Here is a 19334-nt window from a genome sequence, read left to right as displayed (position 1 = left end):
TAATATAATGAATATAACGGCTAATATAATGAATATAACGGCTAATATAATGATTATAACGGCTAATATAATGATTATAACGGCTAATATAATGATTATAACGGCTAATATCATGAATATAACGGCTAATATCATGATTATGACGGCTAATATCATGAATATAACGGCTAATATCATGAATATAACGGCTAATATCATGAATATAACGACTAATATAATGAATATAACGGCTAATATAATGATTATGACGGCTAATATCATGAATATAACGGCTAATATCATGAATATAACGGCTAATATCATGAATATAACGGCTAATATCATGAATATAACGGCTAATATCATGAATATAACGGCTAATATAATGAATATGACGGCTAATATAATGAATATAACGGCTAATATAATGAATATAACGGCTAATATCATGAATATAACGGCTAATATCATGAATATAACGGCTAATATCATGAATATAACGGCTAATATCATGAATATAACAGCTAATATAATGAATATAACGGCTAATATCATGAATATAACAGCTAATATAATGAATATAACGGCTAATATCATGAATATAACAGCTAATATAATGAATATAACGGCTAATATCATGAATATAACGGCTAATATAATGAATATAACGGCTAATATAATGAATATAACGGCTAATATAATGAATATAACGGCTAATATCATGAATATAACGGCTAATATCATGAATATAACGGCTAATATCATGAATATAACAGCTAATATAATGAATATAACGGCTAATATCATGAATATAACGGCTAATATCATGAATATAACGGCTAATATCATGAATATAACGGCTAATATCATGAATATAACGGCTAATATCATGAATATAACGGCTAATATCATGAATATAACGGCTAATATCATGAATATAACGGCTAATATAATGAATATAACGGCTAATATCATGAATATAACGGCTAATATCATGAATATAACGGCTAATATCATAAATATAACGGCTAATAATATCATGAATATAACGGCTAATATAATGAATATAACGGCTAATATAATGAATATAACGGCTAATATCATGAATATAACGGCTAATATCATGAATATAACGGCTAATATCATGAATATAACGGCTAATATAATGAATATAACGGCTAATATCATGAATATAACGGCTAATAATATAATGAATATAACGGCTAATATCATGAATATAACGGCTAATATAATGAATATAACGGCTAATATCATGAATATAACGGCTAATATAATGAATATAACGGCTAATATCATGAATATAACGGCTAATATAATGAATATAACGGCTAATATCATGAATATAACGGCTAATATCATGAATATAACGGCTAATATCATGAATATAACGGCTAATATCATGAATATAACGGCTAATATAATGAATATAACGGCTAATATAATGAATATAATGGCTAATATGATTATAACGGCTAATATCATGAATATAACGGCTAATATCATGAATATAACGGCTAATATAATGAATATAACGGCTAATATCATGAATATAACGGCTAATATCATGAATATAACGGCTAATATAATGAATATAACGGCTAATATCATGAATATAACGGCTAATATAATGAATATAACGGCTAATATCATGAATATAACGGCTAATATCATGAATATAACGGCTAATATCATGAATATAACGGCTAATATCATGAATATAACGGCTAATATCATGAATATAACGGCTAATATCATGAATATAACGGCTAATATCATGAATATAACGGCTAATATAATGATTATAACGGCTAATATAATGATTATAACGGCTAATATCATGATTATAACGGCTAATATCATGAATATAACGGCTAATATCATGAATATAACGGCTAATATAATGAATATAACGGCTAATATAATGATTATAACGGCTAATATAATGATTATAACGGCTAATATAATGAATATAACGGCTAATATCATGATTATAACGGCTAATATAATGATTATAACGGCTAATATCATGAATATAACGGCTAATATAATGAATATAACGGCTAATATCATGAATATAACGGCTAATATAATGATTATAACGGCTAATATAATGATTATAACGGCTAATATCATGAATATAACGGCTAATATAATGATTATAACGGCTAATATAATGATTATAACGGCTAATATAATGATTATAACGGCTAATATAATGAATATAACGGCTAATATAATGAATATAACGGCTAATATCATGAATATAACGGCTAATATAATGAATATAACGGCTAATATAATGATTATAACGGCTAATATCATGAATATAACGGCTAATATCATGAATATAACGGCTAATATCATGAATATAACTGCTAATATAATGAATATAACGGCTAATATCATGAATATAACGGCTAATATAATGATTATAACGGCTAATATAATGAATATAACGGCTAATATAATGATTATAACGGCTAATATCATGAATATAACTGCTAATATAATGAATATAACGGCTAATATCATGAATATAACGGCTAATATAATGAATATAACGGCTAATATAATGAATATAACGGCTAATATCATGATTATAACGGCTAATATCATGAATATAACGGCTAATATCATGAATATAACGGCTAATATCATGAATATAACGGCTAATATCATGAATATAACGGCTAATATCATGAATATAACGGCTAATAATATAATGAATATAACGGCTAATATCATGAATATAACGGCTAATATCATGAATATAACGGCTAATAATATAATGAATATAACGGCTAATATCATGAATATAACGGCTAATATAATGATTATAACGGCTAATATAATGAATATAACGGCTAATATAATGATTATAACGGCTAATATCATGAATATAACTGCTAATATAATGAATATAACGGCTAATATCATGAATATAACGGCTAATATAATGAATATAACGGCTAATATAATGAATATAACGGCTAATATCATGATTATAACGGCTAATATCATGAATATAACGGCTAATATCATGAATATAACGGCTAATATCATGAATATAACGGCTAATATCATGAATATAACGGCTAATATCATGAATATAACGGCTAATAATATAATGAATATAACGGCTAATATCATGAATATAACGGCTAATATCATGAATATAACGGCTAATATCATGAATATAACGGCTAATAATATCATGAATATAACGGCTAATATCATGAATATAACGGCTAATATCATGAATATAACGGCTAATAATATAATGAATATAACGGCTAATATCATGAATATAACGGCTAATATAATGAATATAACGGCTAATATAATGAATATAACGGCTAATATAATGATTATAACGGCTAATATAATGAATATAACGGCTAATATCATGAATATAACGGCTAATATAATGATTATAACGGCTAATATAATGAATATAACGGCTAATATAATGAATATAACGGCTAATATAATGAATATAACGGCTAATATAATGAATATAACGGCTAATATAATGAATATAACGGCTAATATAATGATTATAACGGCTAATATAATGAATATAACGGCTAATATCATGATTATAACGGCTAATATCATGAATATAACGGCTAATATCATGAATATAACGGCTAATATAATGAATATAACGGCTAATATCATGAATATAACGGCTAATAATATAATGAATATAACGGCTAATATCATGAATATAACGGCTAATATAATGAATATAACGGCTAATATCATGAATATAACGGCTAATATCATGAATATAACGGCTAATATAATGATTATAACGGCTAATATAATGATTATAACGGCTAATATAATGAATATAACGGCTAATATAATGATTATAACGGCTAATATAATGAATATAACGGCTAATATCATGAATATAACGGCTAATATAATGAATATAACGGCTAATATCATGAATATAACGGCTAATATCATGAATATAACGGCTAATATCATGAATATAACGGCTAATATAATGAATATAACGGCTAATATAATGAATATAATGGCTAATATGATTATAACGGCTAATATCATGAATATAACGGCTAATATAATGAATATAACGGCTAATATCATGAATATAACGGCTAATATAATGAATATAACGGCTAATATAATGAATATAACGGCTAATATAATGAATATAACGGCTAATATAATGAATATAACGGCTAATATAATGATTATAACGGCTAATATAATGAATATAACGGCTAATATCATGAATATAACGGCTAATATAATGAATATAACGGCTAATATAATGAATATAACGGCTAATATAATGATTATAACGGCTAATATAATGAATATAACGGCTAATATCATGAATATAACGGCTAATATAATGAATATAACGGCTAATATCATGAATATAACGGCTAATATCATGAATATAACGGCTAATATCATGAATATAACGGCTAATATAATGATTATAACGGCTAATATAATGATTATAACAGCTAATATAATGAATATAACGGCTAATATAATGATTATAACGGCTAATATAATGAATATAACGGCTAATATCATGAATATAACGGCTAATATAATGAATATAACGGCTAATATCATGAATATAACGGCTAATATCATGAATATAACGGCTAATATCATGAATATAACGGCTAATATAATGAATATAACGGCTAATATAATGAATATAATGGCTAATATGATTATAACGGCTAATATCATGAATATAACGGCTAATATAATGAATATAACGGCTAATATCATGAATATAACGGCTAATATAATGAATATAACGGCTAATATAATGAATATAACGGCTAATATAATGATTATAACGGCTAATATAATGAATATAACGGCTAATATCATGAATATAACGGCTAATATAATGAATATAACGGCTAATATAATGAATATAACGGCTAATATAATGATTATAACGGCTAATATAATGAATATAACGGCTAATATCATGAATATAACGGCTAATATAATGAATATAACGGCTAATATCATGAATATAACGGCTAATATCATGAATATAACGGCTAATATCATGAATATAACGGCTAATATAATGAATATAACGGCTAATATAATGAATATAATGGCTAATATGATTATAACGGCTAATATCATGAATATAACGGCTAATATAATGAATATAACGGCTAATATCATGAATATAACGGCTAATATAATGAATATAACGGCTAATATAATGAATATAACGGCTAATATAATGAATATAACGGCTAATATCATGAATATAACGGCTAATATAATGAATATAACGGCTAATATAATGAATATAATGGCTAATATGATTATAACGGCTAATATCATGAATATAACGGCTAATATAATGAATATAACGGCTAATATCATGAATATAACGGCTAATATAATGAATATAACGGCTAATATAATGAATATAACGGCTAATATAATGAATATAACGGCTAATATAATGAATATAACGGCTAATATAATGAATATTACGGCTAATAATATAATGAATATAACGGCTAATATAATGAATATAACGGCTACTATCATGAATATAACGGCTAATATCATGAATATAACGGCTAATATAATGAATATAACGGCTAATATAATGATTATAACGGCTAATATAATGAATATAACGGCTAATATCATGAATATAACGGCTAATATAATGAATATAACGGCTAATATCATGAATATAACGGCTAATATCATGAATATAACGGCTAATATCATGAATATAACGGCTAATATCATGAATATAATGGCTAATATGATTATAACGGCTAATATCATGAATATAACGGCTAATATAATGAATATAACGGCTAATATCATGAATATAACGGCTAATATCATGAATATAACGGCTAATATAATGATTATAACGGCTAATATAATGATTATAACGGCTAATATCATGATTATAACGGCTAATATCATGAATATAACGGCTAATATCATGAATATAACGGCTAATATAATGAATATAACGGCTAATATAATGATTATAACGGCTAATATAATGATTATAACGGCTAATATAATGAATATAACGGCTAATATCATGAGTATAACGGCTAATATCATGAATATAACGGCTAATATAATGAATATAACGGCTAATATCATGAATATAACGGCTAATATAATGATTATAACGGCTAATATAATGATTATAACGGCTAATATCATGAATATAACGGCTAATATAATGATTATAACGGCTAATATAATGAATATAACGGCTAATATAATGATTATAACGGCTAATATCATGAATATAACTGCTAATATAATGAATATAACGGCTAATATCATGAATATAACGGCTAATATAATGAATATAACGGCTAATATAATGAATATAACGGCTAATATCATGATTATAACGGCTAATATCATGAATATAACGGCTAATATCATGAATATAACGGCTAATATCATGAATATAACGGCTAATATAATGAATATAACGGCTAATATCATGAATATAACGGCTAATAATATAATGAATATAACGGCTAATATCATGAATATAACGGCTAATATAATGAATATAACGGCTAATATAATGAATATAACGGCTAATATAATGATTATAACGGCTAATATAATGAATATAACGGCTAATATCATGATTATAACGGCTAATATCATGAATATAACGGCTAATATCATGAATATAACGGCTAATATAATGAATATAACGGCTAATATCATGAATATAACGGCTAATAATATAATGAATATAACGGCTAATATCATGAATATAACGGCTAATATCATGAATATAACAGCTAATATAATGAATATAACGGCTAATATCATGAATATAACGGCTAATAATATAATGAATATAACGGCTAATATCATGAATATAACGGCTAATATAATGATTATAACGGCTAATATAATGAATATAACGGCTAATATAATGAATATAACGGCTAATATAATGAATATAACGGCTAATATAATGATTATAACGGCTAATATAATGATTATAACGGCTAATATCATGAATATAACGGCTAATATAATGATTATAACGGCTAATATAATGAATATAACGGCTAATATAATGATTATAACGGCTAATATAATGAATATAACGGCTAATATCATGAATATAACGGCTAATATAATGAATATAACGGCTAATATCATGAATATAACGGCTAATATCATGAATATAACGGCTAATATCATGAATATAACGGCTAATATAATGAATATAACGGCTAATATAATGAATATAATGGCTAATATGATTATAACGGCTAATATCATGAATATAACGGCTAATATAATGAATATAACGGCTAATATCATGAATATAACGGCTAATATCATGAATATAACGGCTAATATAATGATTATAACGGCTAATATAATGATTATAACGGCTAATATCATGATTATAACGGCTAATATCATGAATATAACGGCTAATATTATGAATATAACGGCTAATATAATGAATATAACGGCTAATATAATGATTATAACGGCTAATATAATGATTATAACGGCTAATATAATGAATATAACGGCTAATATAATGATTATAACGGCTAATATAATGAATATAACGGCTAATATAATGAATATAACGGCTAATATAATGATTATAACGGCTAATATAATGATTATAACGGCTAATATAATGAATATAACGGCTAATATCATGAATATAACGGCTAATATCATGAATATAACGGCTAATATAATGAATATAACGGCTAATATCATGAATATAACGGCTAATATAATGATTATAACGGCTAATATAATGATTATAACGGCTAATATCATGAATATAACGGCTAATATAATGATTATAACGGCTAATATAATGATTATAACGGCTAATATAATGATTATAACGGCTAATATAATGAATATAACGGCTAATATAATGAATATAACGGCTAATATCATGAATATAACGGCTAATATAATGAATATAACGGCTAATATAATGATTATAACGGCTAATATCATGAATATAACGGCTAATATAATGATTATAACGGCTAATATAATGAATATAACGGCTAATATAATGATTATAACGGCTAATATCATGAATATAACTGCTAATATAATGAATATAACGGCTAATATCATGAATATAACGGCTAATATCATGAATATAACGGCTAATATAATGATTATAACGGCTAATATAATGAATATAACGGCTAATATAATGATTATAACGGCTAATATCATGAATATAACGGCTAATATCATGAATATAACGGCTAATATAATGATTATAACGGCTAATATAATGAATATAACGGCTAATATAATGATTATAACGGCTAATATCATGAATATAACTGCTAATATAATGAATATAACGGCTAATATCATGAATATAACGGCTAATATAATGAATATAACGGCTAATATAATGAATATAACGGCTAATATAATGAATATAACGGCTAATATAATGATTATAACGGCTAATATCATGAATATAACTGCTAATATAATGAATATAACGGCTAATATAATGAATATAACGGCTAATATAATGAATATAACGGCTAATATAATGAATATAACGGCTAATATCATGAATATAACGGCTAATATAATGATTATAACGGCTAATATAATGAATATAACGTCTAATATCATGAATATAACGGCTAATATCAGTGATAGGGTTGATTTCTCTAGGGAACTCTGTGACACTGAAGGACTCCTGAGGTCATGTGATGCTGCGTGACATTGTTCTCAAGCTGTTTTATTGACGTCTTTCCGCCGTTGAGACACTGAGCGATTACACCACATATGATGCGTTTCAGGTGTAATGTCTCCTCAACACACCTTCAGATGTTCATTCATGTTTATTCTTTAGGAAGAGATGATCGTGTTCACTCGCGCGCCGTCGCTTGAACTGATGCGCATATACAGTGATCAGTCACGTCATATTAAAGAGCGGCAAAACGGCATTTATCGTTTTAATTTCCTGATAAAATGGACAGAATACTTCATATGTTCATGTGGGAACTCAGATTGAAGTTCCGTGTGTAAAACAAGCCGACCGTTAACTGTTAAAGATTGCATTCGGTACCGTTCAGTACACTCTCACTCACACACACACACACACTCTCACACCGGAAGCCCTGTACCCAAACGGTTCCATATGAATGCGTGTACCGTTAAACCCCTAGAATTATGCCAAAAAAATTAGGACGTAAATGTTGAAATTCGCTTACCAAGTCATATTTTCGATTCTTTTTGTCAATTTTGACTTATTTCAAGTCAATATTTCAAACTTTGTCATAATTTCAACTTAGTATGTCATGGTTTACATTTTTTGGTCAATTTTCACTCATAATTTCAATGTTTTTCATAATTTTGACTGTCAATTTAAATTTTAAACTGTCATAACTTTGACTTTTTGTCAATTAAATAGTTTTTGTCAATTTTCAATGTTTTGTAAATTTCAACTTTTCAATTTCAATGTCATAATTTTGACTGTCAATTAAAAATGTTTGTCAATTTGACTAAAATTATGACAAATCCGAAATTACAACAAGTTGAAATTTACTAAAAGTTGAAAATATGACAATTTTTTTCAAGTTTGTCGATTTTCATAATTTAATCTTTTTGTCAATTTTGACTGTCAATTTCAATTTTCAGTATATCAATTTAAACTTTGTCATAATTTAAATTTAGTATGTCATGGTTTACATTTTTTGGTAAATTTTCACTCATAATTTCAAAGTTTTTTCATAATTTTTACTGTCAATATAAATTTTAAACTGTCATAACTGGCTTTTTGTCAATTAAATAGTTTTTGTCAATTTTCAATGTTTTGTAAATTTTAACTTTTCAAAGTCATAATTTTGACTTTTTGTCATTTCAACTCGTCAATTAATTTTTTTGGACATTTTCAACTTTTTGTCAATTCCAAATGTGTCATAATTTTGACTGTCATTTAAAACATTTTTTATGACACAAATTTCGAAAAGTCAAAATTGACAAAAAGTTGAAAATATGACAATTTCAAGTTTGTCAATTTTGACTTGTCATAATTTTGACAGTCAATTTCGATTTGTCATTTCAACTTTGTATGTCAATTTAAACTTGTGTCATAATTTTGACTTTTTGTCAATTTGAATCTGTCATAATTTCATTTTTTCTCATAATTCTGAGTGTTTGAAGAAAATCAGTTAAACACACAGGAGCTAACCCTTATAGGTCAGTAGCAATTAAGGATGCAACAATACAGTTAGTCCACGGTTCAATACATAACTTGGTTTTTAACCACGGTTTTCGGTTCGGTTCTGATGGTTTGTCACATCAGTTTTTTGCTATTCTATTCTTAAGCGACAGGAACAGCAAGAGGTTAAGGAGAAAAAAGACTATTTTTTAATTGCAATACTCTTTCTTTATTTTACTTAAAAGAATTGAAAAACCTTAATCTTAAAACTTTACTTAAAAAAAAACCTTGTACACATTCCTAGTGTATTGTATAATATAAAATAAATATATATATAGATATTTACACTGGCAGCTCAGAGCTGTACAGCAGCATTTAAGGATGAAATTGAATGAATAAATGTAAAAATAAAACACTATAGACTTCACTATAAAATATACACTGATTCTTATTAAAGCTACTGTATTAAAGTTCTTCAGTCAAGAGCAGTGAGGGATTTTCTCTTTGTCTTTTGTTGTTGTATTAACATTAAATGGATAGTTCACTCAAAAATGAGAAATGAATACAGGTTTGAACAATATTAGAGTGAGTAAATAATGACATCATGTTAGAGGTGAACTGTCCCTTTAAGGCCAGAGTGTTCACTATAGGCTGCGCTGCTGTCAATTAAAGACCTGCACACATCTAATACACACACACACACACCGACTTTACTTTCACTTTAGACATAACCCATTGTGTTTATGTTAACCTTGTGTGTGTTTGACAGTATTAGCGCAGTAAGACGACTCAGTCCAGTAATCACGTGTGTGACAGGCGTTTAGTGCGCGCACTCGGAGAAGCGCATGTTAAATCGTACACGCGAATGAGCCGGAAAGGCTTTAAAACGCATGCAAATAATGAGCTTTGGTGATTGTGAATAACTCTAGTGTGCTGTGAGTATAACTCCACCACTGACCTGTGATGTGAATGTGTCGTGTTGTTCAGTATTGGGATGGAGGCAAATGATAGAATTTGTAGAAAAATACTTAATTAAATGCAAAACCGAAAAACCGCAATTCACAAGCGTGTATTAAACCGTGAAGGCCGTACCGAACGCTTCAATATTATATTGAGAATTGTGGCATCCCTAGTAGCAATACTCCATAATAACTGATACAGAACTCAACCGGTGTAGAGATGATATAACGGGTGTTATGATCATATTTTCTTGACCTGGTGAGGACTAAGATAAGGGAGACGTCCAGCTGGGGTGTGTCCAGGAACACCAGAGGTCATGATGACTGCAGGATCTAGCCTTTCTGCATCAGATCACATGACCCAGAGCTGAGCAACGTTTCTCAGGTGGAAGAAGGTTATGAAATATGATTTTATATTTTGGTTCATTGCTAACTTTTCTTTTGGTATCCATATTTTTAAGATATTGGGATCTATGGCTCTAAGAGTAAATTGCTGAATTGTACACATTTGCAGTGGTCAGAACCCAAACGGGGTCACTCTTCATTCCTCACGAACGGCGAAACAACTAAACGTTCAAACTAGACATCGTTTATTAAACTAGAGGCTCACACACAATGAACACATGATCTGAGCAAAACACACACTTATTTTCTGTTATTTCTTCTAAGCGCAACATTTTGGAAACACTAAGGAAAAGGAGAACCAGTGTATGTGTGTGTGTGTGTGTGTGTGTGTGTGTGTGTGTGTGTGTGTGTGTGTGTGTGTGTGTGTGTGTGTGTGTGTGTGTGTGTGTGTGTGTGTGGAGGTGTGTGTTTTCCTGGCACTGACATCATCACCATCAGCTTGTGGTCAGAAGACATTTCAAAACCTTTCCATTAAAGATCTCAAACACTCAGAGAGAGACGATCGCATTACACACACACACACACACACACACACACACTCGCTCACACACACACACACACACACACACACACACACAGACATATACACACACACACTCTCTCTCTCACACACACACACACACACACACACACTCTCACACACTCTCTCACACACTCTCTCTCTCTCTCTCTCTCTCACACACACACACAGAAACAGACACACACACACACACAGACATACACTCACACACACACACACACACACACACACACACTCACTCTCTCACACACACACACACACACACACACACACACATGATTGGCTAACATCATTGCACAGGAAACCGTGTGAACGCCCTCTCTCTAGAGCATGTGTGTGTTATGAAAGCATCAGATCATTATGAAATCCTTCACTGGCGGTTTATGATGATGTCAGATACAGATGGTCAACCACCTCATCACACTGTGCCTCGTTTACAGCGAATCAGGCTTCTTTAAAATAATATTATATGTATGTATGTGTGTGTGTGTGTGTGTGTGTGTGTGTGTGTGTGTGTGTGTGTGTGTGTGTGTGTGTGTGTGTGTGTGTGTGTGTGTGTGTGTGTGTGTGTGTGTGTGTGTGTGTGTGTGTGTGTGTGTGTGTGTGTGTGGGCATGTTTTCGTGAAATATCAGGACACAAATGTGTATAATGACATGGGTATTACAAAAAGAGGGTGAAATATGAGGACGTTCCCCATGTCCTCACTTTTCAAAATGCTTATGAATCACAGAATGAGTTTTTTTTCACAGAAAGTGAACTGCACAGTCTCCTGTGAGGGCTAGGTTTAGGGGCAGGGGCAGTGTGTGTGTGTGTGTGTGTGTGTGTGTGTGTGTGTGTGTGTGTGTGTGTGTGTGTGTGTGTGTGTGTGATGGGTAGGTTTAGGGGCATTGAATAGGATATTCAATGTTCTTCAATATTTAATGCATATGTATGAATAAATCTGGCACGTTTTTATGCAGCCACCATTTAAATGTTTATATTTCAAAAATCTAATTGGAGTAGAATTATGATTATGTAATTGTAAAGTTATTATAACATATATAAAAAACATAATTTAGTGTCATTTAAGTGTTTGTATACAAATCTGTTAATTTGTACCTTCAATATTAGTCGGCTAATGTAGTATCAACTGACTCCCATAGTTTACAACATTAGTTCAGAAATTAGTTTTCCTTGAGAACATTTTCCATGTATTATCCCTGATACATTTCCCAAATAATCCATATTGAATAGAATCGAAAATCGAATCGAAGTTGCCCTAATGGTTAATTCGGCCCTGCCTATAGTGTCATCATGTATAATGTCTCAATGCCAGCCTTCAGCCTCAGTCTGGAGCCCTGTCATGTGACATCACACATCCCATAATATCAAAACAAGCTGTTTTCAGAGCGTAGTTATACATAAAACAACAGCATGATTATTGGAGAACGCCAACATGTCTAAAGTGAGAACGCTGTCGTCCGGCTCGCCACTTTATTAGTGTAATGCGAATCACTGAAATAAAAAGCATCTGCCAAATGCATCAATGTAAATGTAAGACAGCAGAAGAGTGTGTGTGTGTGTGTGTGTGTGTGTGTGTGTGTGTGTGTGTGTGTGTGTGTGTGTGTGGAGCTGGAGTGAAGGGATACGACCCTCGGGGGGGCTAATGCTCCATTTGAAACCCGTCCAAATGCGGGACATTATATAACACACAGTCATTGTGCGGGAAACAAAAGGGCAGAACGAGAAACAACCAATCAGTGTGTGGAGATCAGATTGCACTGGCACATCTGGAACTAGAGCAGCAGTGAAGAACAATGCAGAACATCTGGGTCTGTCTGCAACACAAAAGAGCAGGACCGGGAAAACCGGCTCCAAACATCCCACAGAGCCTCAAACACACACACAATGAGTCCTCCGAATCAGCACACACACACATCGGCTTTCAGATCAAAAGCTGAAGTCAGCTTTTCTGTTGTAAAAACTGATTTCAAAATGTAAACATATACATACTGCACAAAATGAAAATAATAATATAAATATTATTATTACTATTATTAAAAGCACATTTAAAAAAAAAACAAGCATGATTTCATCTTTTAATGTCTTAGTGTGTGTGTTTTGCTCATAATTTAGACTAATTTCAGCTTTTTATCTCATAATTAGGACTTTAAAAATCATATTTTCAACATTTTATCTTATAATTATGACTTAGTATGTCATATTTTTGACTTTTATCTAATAATGAAGACTTTTAAAATCATATTTTCAACATTTCTTATAATTATGACTTGGCGTGTCATATTTGTAACTTTTTCTAATGAGGACTTTTAAAATCCTATTTTCAACATTTGATATTATAATTATTACTTAGCATGTCATATTTTTGACTTTTTGTCTAATAATTAGGACTTTAAAATCATATTTTCAGCATTTTATCTAATAAGTATGACTTAGAATGTCATATTTCTGACTTTATCTAATAATGAGGACTTTTAAAATCATATTTTCAACATTTGATATTATAAGTATGACTTAGAATGTCATATTTCTGACTTTATCTAATAATGAGGACTTTTAAAATCATATTTTCAACATTTGATATTATAAGTATGACTTAGCATGTCATATTTTTGACTTTATGTCTAATAATGAGAACTTTAAAATCATATTTTCAGCATTTTATATAATAAGTATGACTTAGAATGTTATATTTCTGACTTTATCTAATAATGAGGACTTTTAAAATCAATTTTCAGCATTTTATATTATAATTATGACTTAACGTGTCATATTTTTGACTTTTTGTCTAATAATGAGGACTTTTAAAATCATATTTTCAACATTTTCTTATAATTATGACTTAGCATGTCATATTTTTGACTTTTTATCTAATAATGAGGACTTTTAAAATCATATTTTCAACATTTTAAACACTTTATGATCATTGAAATGAGCTGATCAGTGATATAGTTGAATATTTAGTGTCCCCAAACTGAGCAAACCAAAGCCAATGTGCATCAACAACAACACCAAAATATTTCTGACATTCAAAAAATAACAGGCTTTGACACACAGCCAATGAATCCATCAGTTTGGGTTACAAACAAACAAACAAACAAACAAAGAAGCAAAAATACCATGGCTGCTACAATGGCAAAATCGTGTTTACTTTGGAAATGTAACACCATGGAAGTCCCATTGTATCTGATACACTGATCATATCATTGTAATGTTATATCCCCAAACCTCTAGTGTTTGATTAATGATCTCTCTCTCTCATGATAATACACATTATGATGACACTGAACTGAACTGAACGCAGATATTGTTTCTACACCTGCCGAAGTAACAACAGAACTGAGTTAGGATGTCGCTCACGCTCTCAAACGCAACTTTATCTCGATAGTTTGTCTTCTATCGATCAAGCATCGATAATCTCACTCGAGATTGTGTTGGTGATCAATAAGTTAAAGGAAATAAGTTGTAACTCACCGCTGCGCGCGCTGGGTTGATGTAGAAACTCTTGAGAAACTTCTAATGACACCGATTGAGCCGCGTCTAGAGTTTTGAATCAGTTTGGCGAATCGGTTCGTTCGGTTCACTGCGATTCAACCAGTGATTCAGGCGCACTATTGTAATCCTAGAAGAAAAAAAAAACTTTTTTGCTTGTTTTTCTTTCTTTCTTTACCTTTCAGATCATGTTTTTTTCTTTTTTGGTGTTGTTTTGTTTAGTTTTTTGTTGGAATTGCTCATTTGTTTGAGGCTATGTGATACCTGTCATTTGAAACCAGTTATTTGAATCATTTGATTCAATTAAAAAAAAAGTTTGAAACGCTCTTTGTGAATCGGTTCAACTGAATCACAAAAAATGAGTCGGCTCATATGAACAACTCGTTTGCTGCATTACTAGGACTGAATCATTTTCGTTTCCGCAGGGGGGCTTAAATGATTGATCATCTCGTACAAACACTCAAAATGCTTTCAATGCTGTTATTATAATCGCATTAAGCGTTTGATCAGTTTATGAGTGGCATATTATTAAACTGAACAGCAATTAAAGCAAAAGTGTGCATTTAAAATGGTATGAGCCGATTCATTGAACCCTTGGACTCTGAACACATCAAAACAAACCATTAGTTTCCCACAGACAGAAGTCAAAGGTTTAAATGACTTTACTCCACAACAGAGAAGATTGAGGATGTGTTAAGGCCTCAGGCTATACCTCTCATTCAATATAAAGTTATTTATAAATCTGACCAAATAGAAATCTAACCTTTTGGGAACTTCAGTTCAGACGCGTTTCTTTCTCTCTCTCTCTCTTTCTCTCTCTCTCTCTCTCTCTCTCTCTCTCTCTCTCTCTCTCTCTCTCTCTCTCTCTCTCTCTGTATTGATGGAGGAAGTGCCAGCTTCACCCATGACACACACACACACACACACACACACACACACACACACAGAGGATGTGATTCTGATGGTGTTTGTCTGACATACGATTCTTTAGAAATGACGTCAGAGGCAGCTTTTCCACATCATGATTGTGTGTAAATGCCAACCACAAAAGACTCATGTCACAACCGAGAAAATAATGCCTGTTTATCATCAGTCCACGGACCCCTAACCTAGAGCTGTATAAATACCTCATATACTGAGATATATTAATATTATAAATGTGGAAAATATTATTTGGAGATTACTGTACTGTAGTACTAGATGTATTTATTTATTTAAATCCATTTGTTTTTATCAAATATCAACATTTTATTACAATTCTAATTAGCGAAAACATATTTTAGCCATAAAACCCTATCAACTGCTTATGCAACACCCTAGCAACGACCCAGAGCACCCTACCTAGCAACAACCCAGAGTACCTTAGCAGCTGCCTAACACCCTAGCAACCACTCAAGTTGCCATGCCTAGCAACCACCCAGAACACCCTAGCTACCAACTAGCAACCATCCAGAACACCACAACTACCGACTAGCAACACCCTAGCAACCATCTAGAAAACACCCTAGCTACCCCCTAGCAACCATCCAGAACACCAAAATGACAGACTAGCAACCAATCAGAACAACCTAGCAACCGCTTAGCTACCACTCAGAGAGTACCATAGAAACTGCAGAGCGACCGCTTAGAACACCCTAGCAACTGCCTAGCAACCACCCAGAACACTTCAGCAACTGCCTAGCAACCACCTAGAAACCACCTATAACATCCTAGAAACCACCCAGAGTACCCTAGCAACTGCCTAACACCCTAGGAACTGCTTAGCAACCACTCAAGGCACCATGCCTAGCAACCACCTAGAAACTACCCATAACACCCTAGCTACCACCTAGCAACCACCCAGAGTACCTTAGGAACTGCCTATCACCCTAGCAACCACTTAGGACCACTCAAGGTACCATGCCTAGCAATAGCCTAGCAACCACCTAGAAACCACCCATAACACCCTAGCTACCACCTAGCAACCACACAGAATACCTTAGCATCTGTCTAACACCCTAGCAACCACTTAGCAACCACTCAAGGTACCATGCCTAACAACACCCTAGCAACCAATCAGAACAACCCAGCATCTGCTTAGCAACCACTCAGAGTACCATAGAACCTGCCGAGCAACCACCCAGAACACTTCAGCAACTGCCTAGAAACCACATAGAAACCACCCATAACATCCTAGAAACCACCCAAAGTACCCTAGCAACTGCCTAACACCCTAGGAACTGCTTAGCGACCACTCAAGGCACCATGCCAAGCAACCACCTAGAAACCACTCAAAACACCCTAGCTACCACCTAGCAACCACCCAGAGTACCTTAGCAACTGCCTATCACCCTAGCAACCACTTAGCGACCACTCAAGGTACCATGCCTAGCAACAGCCTAGCAACCACCTAGAAATCCCCCATAACACCCTAGCTACCACCTAGCAACCACACAATATCTTAGCATCTGTTTAACACCCTAGCAACCACTTAGCGACCACTCAAGGTACCATGCCTAACAACACCCTAGCAACCAATCAGAACAACCCAGCATCCGCTTAGCAACCACTCAGAGTAACATAGAAAATGCCTAGCATCCACCCAGAACACCCTAGCAATCGCCTAACAACCACCCAGAGGACATTAGCAACTGCCTATCAACCTATCAACCAATTAGCAACCACACTAGTTACATGCCTAGCAACCACCTAGAAACCACCCATAACACCCTAGCTCCCACCTAGCAACCACACAGAATACCTTAGCATCTGTCTAACACCCTAGCAACCACTTAGAGACCACTCAATGTACCATGCCTAGCAACACCCTAGAAACCAATCAGAACAACCCAGCATCTGCTTAGCAACCACTCAAAGTACCATAGAAAATGCCTAGCAACCACCCAGAACACCCTAGCAATCGCCTAACAACCACCCAGAGTACTTTAGCAACTGCCTATCACCCTAGCAACCACTTAGCGACCACTCAAGGTACCATGCCTAGCAACATCCTAGTAACCACCTAGAAACCACCCATAACACCCTAGCTACCACCTAGCAACCACCCAAAGTACCTTAGCAATTGCCTAATACCCTACCAACCACTTAGCTACCACTTAATGTACCATCCCTAGCAACATCCTAGCAACCACCTAGAAACCACCCATAACACCCTAGCTACCACCTAGAAACCACCCAAAGTACCTTAGCAATTGCCAAATTGCCCTAGCAACCACTTAGCGACCACTCAAGGTACCATGCCTAGCAACACCCTAGCAACCAATCAAAACAACTCAGCATCCGCTTAGCAGCCACTCAGAGTACCATAGAAACTGCCTAGCAACCACCCAGAACACCCTAGCAATCGCCTAACAACCACCCAGAGTACCTTAGCAACTGCCTATCACCCTAGCAACCACTTAGCGACCACTCAAGGTACCATGCCTAGCAACATCCTAGCAACCACCTAGAAACCACCCAAAGTACCTTAGCAATCGCCTAACAACCACCCAGAGTACCTTAGCAACTGGCTATCACCCTAGCAACCACTTAGCGACCACTCAATGTACCATGCCTAGCAACACCCTAGCAACCAATCAAAACAACCCAGCATCTGCTTAGCAACCACTCAGAGGACCATAGAAACTGCAGAGCAACCACCCACAACACTTCAGCAACTGCTTAGAAACACCTCTGCGACCACCCAGAACACCATAGCAACTGCCTTGCAATCACATATCAACACCA

The 19334-nt window shown here is 32.8% G+C and overlaps 1 protein-coding gene across 6 annotated transcripts in view; it reads right to left on the bottom strand.

Annotated features, from left to right (window-relative positions):
- The window catches only part of tmc6b (transmembrane channel-like 6b), a 58837-nt gene extending 42350 nt beyond the window's left edge, over nucleotides 1–16487 (bottom strand). Inside the window, exons 1-2 of one of the 6 annotated variants that reach the window (XM_079845191.1) lie at nucleotides 16372–16425; nucleotides 15591–15738 (exon numbers count right to left, since the gene is read on the bottom strand). The gene's annotated coding sequence lies outside the window, so the exon portion shown is untranslated. Of the gene's footprint in view, nucleotides 1–15590; nucleotides 15739–16371 lie in introns of those variants that run through there. The other 5 variants (XM_079845194.1, XM_079845193.1, XM_079845192.1 and 2 more) reach the window with 5 other exon arrangements.
- Nucleotides 16488–19334: the final 2847 nt, after the last annotated feature.

The sequence above is a fragment of the Gobio gobio genome, assembly GCF_949357685.1.
Source record: "Gobio gobio genome assembly, chromosome: 19".
Taxonomy (NCBI): Eukaryota; Metazoa; Chordata; class Actinopteri; order Cypriniformes; family Gobionidae; genus Gobio; species Gobio gobio.
This window is presented reverse-complemented; position numbering and strand designations above follow the sequence as displayed.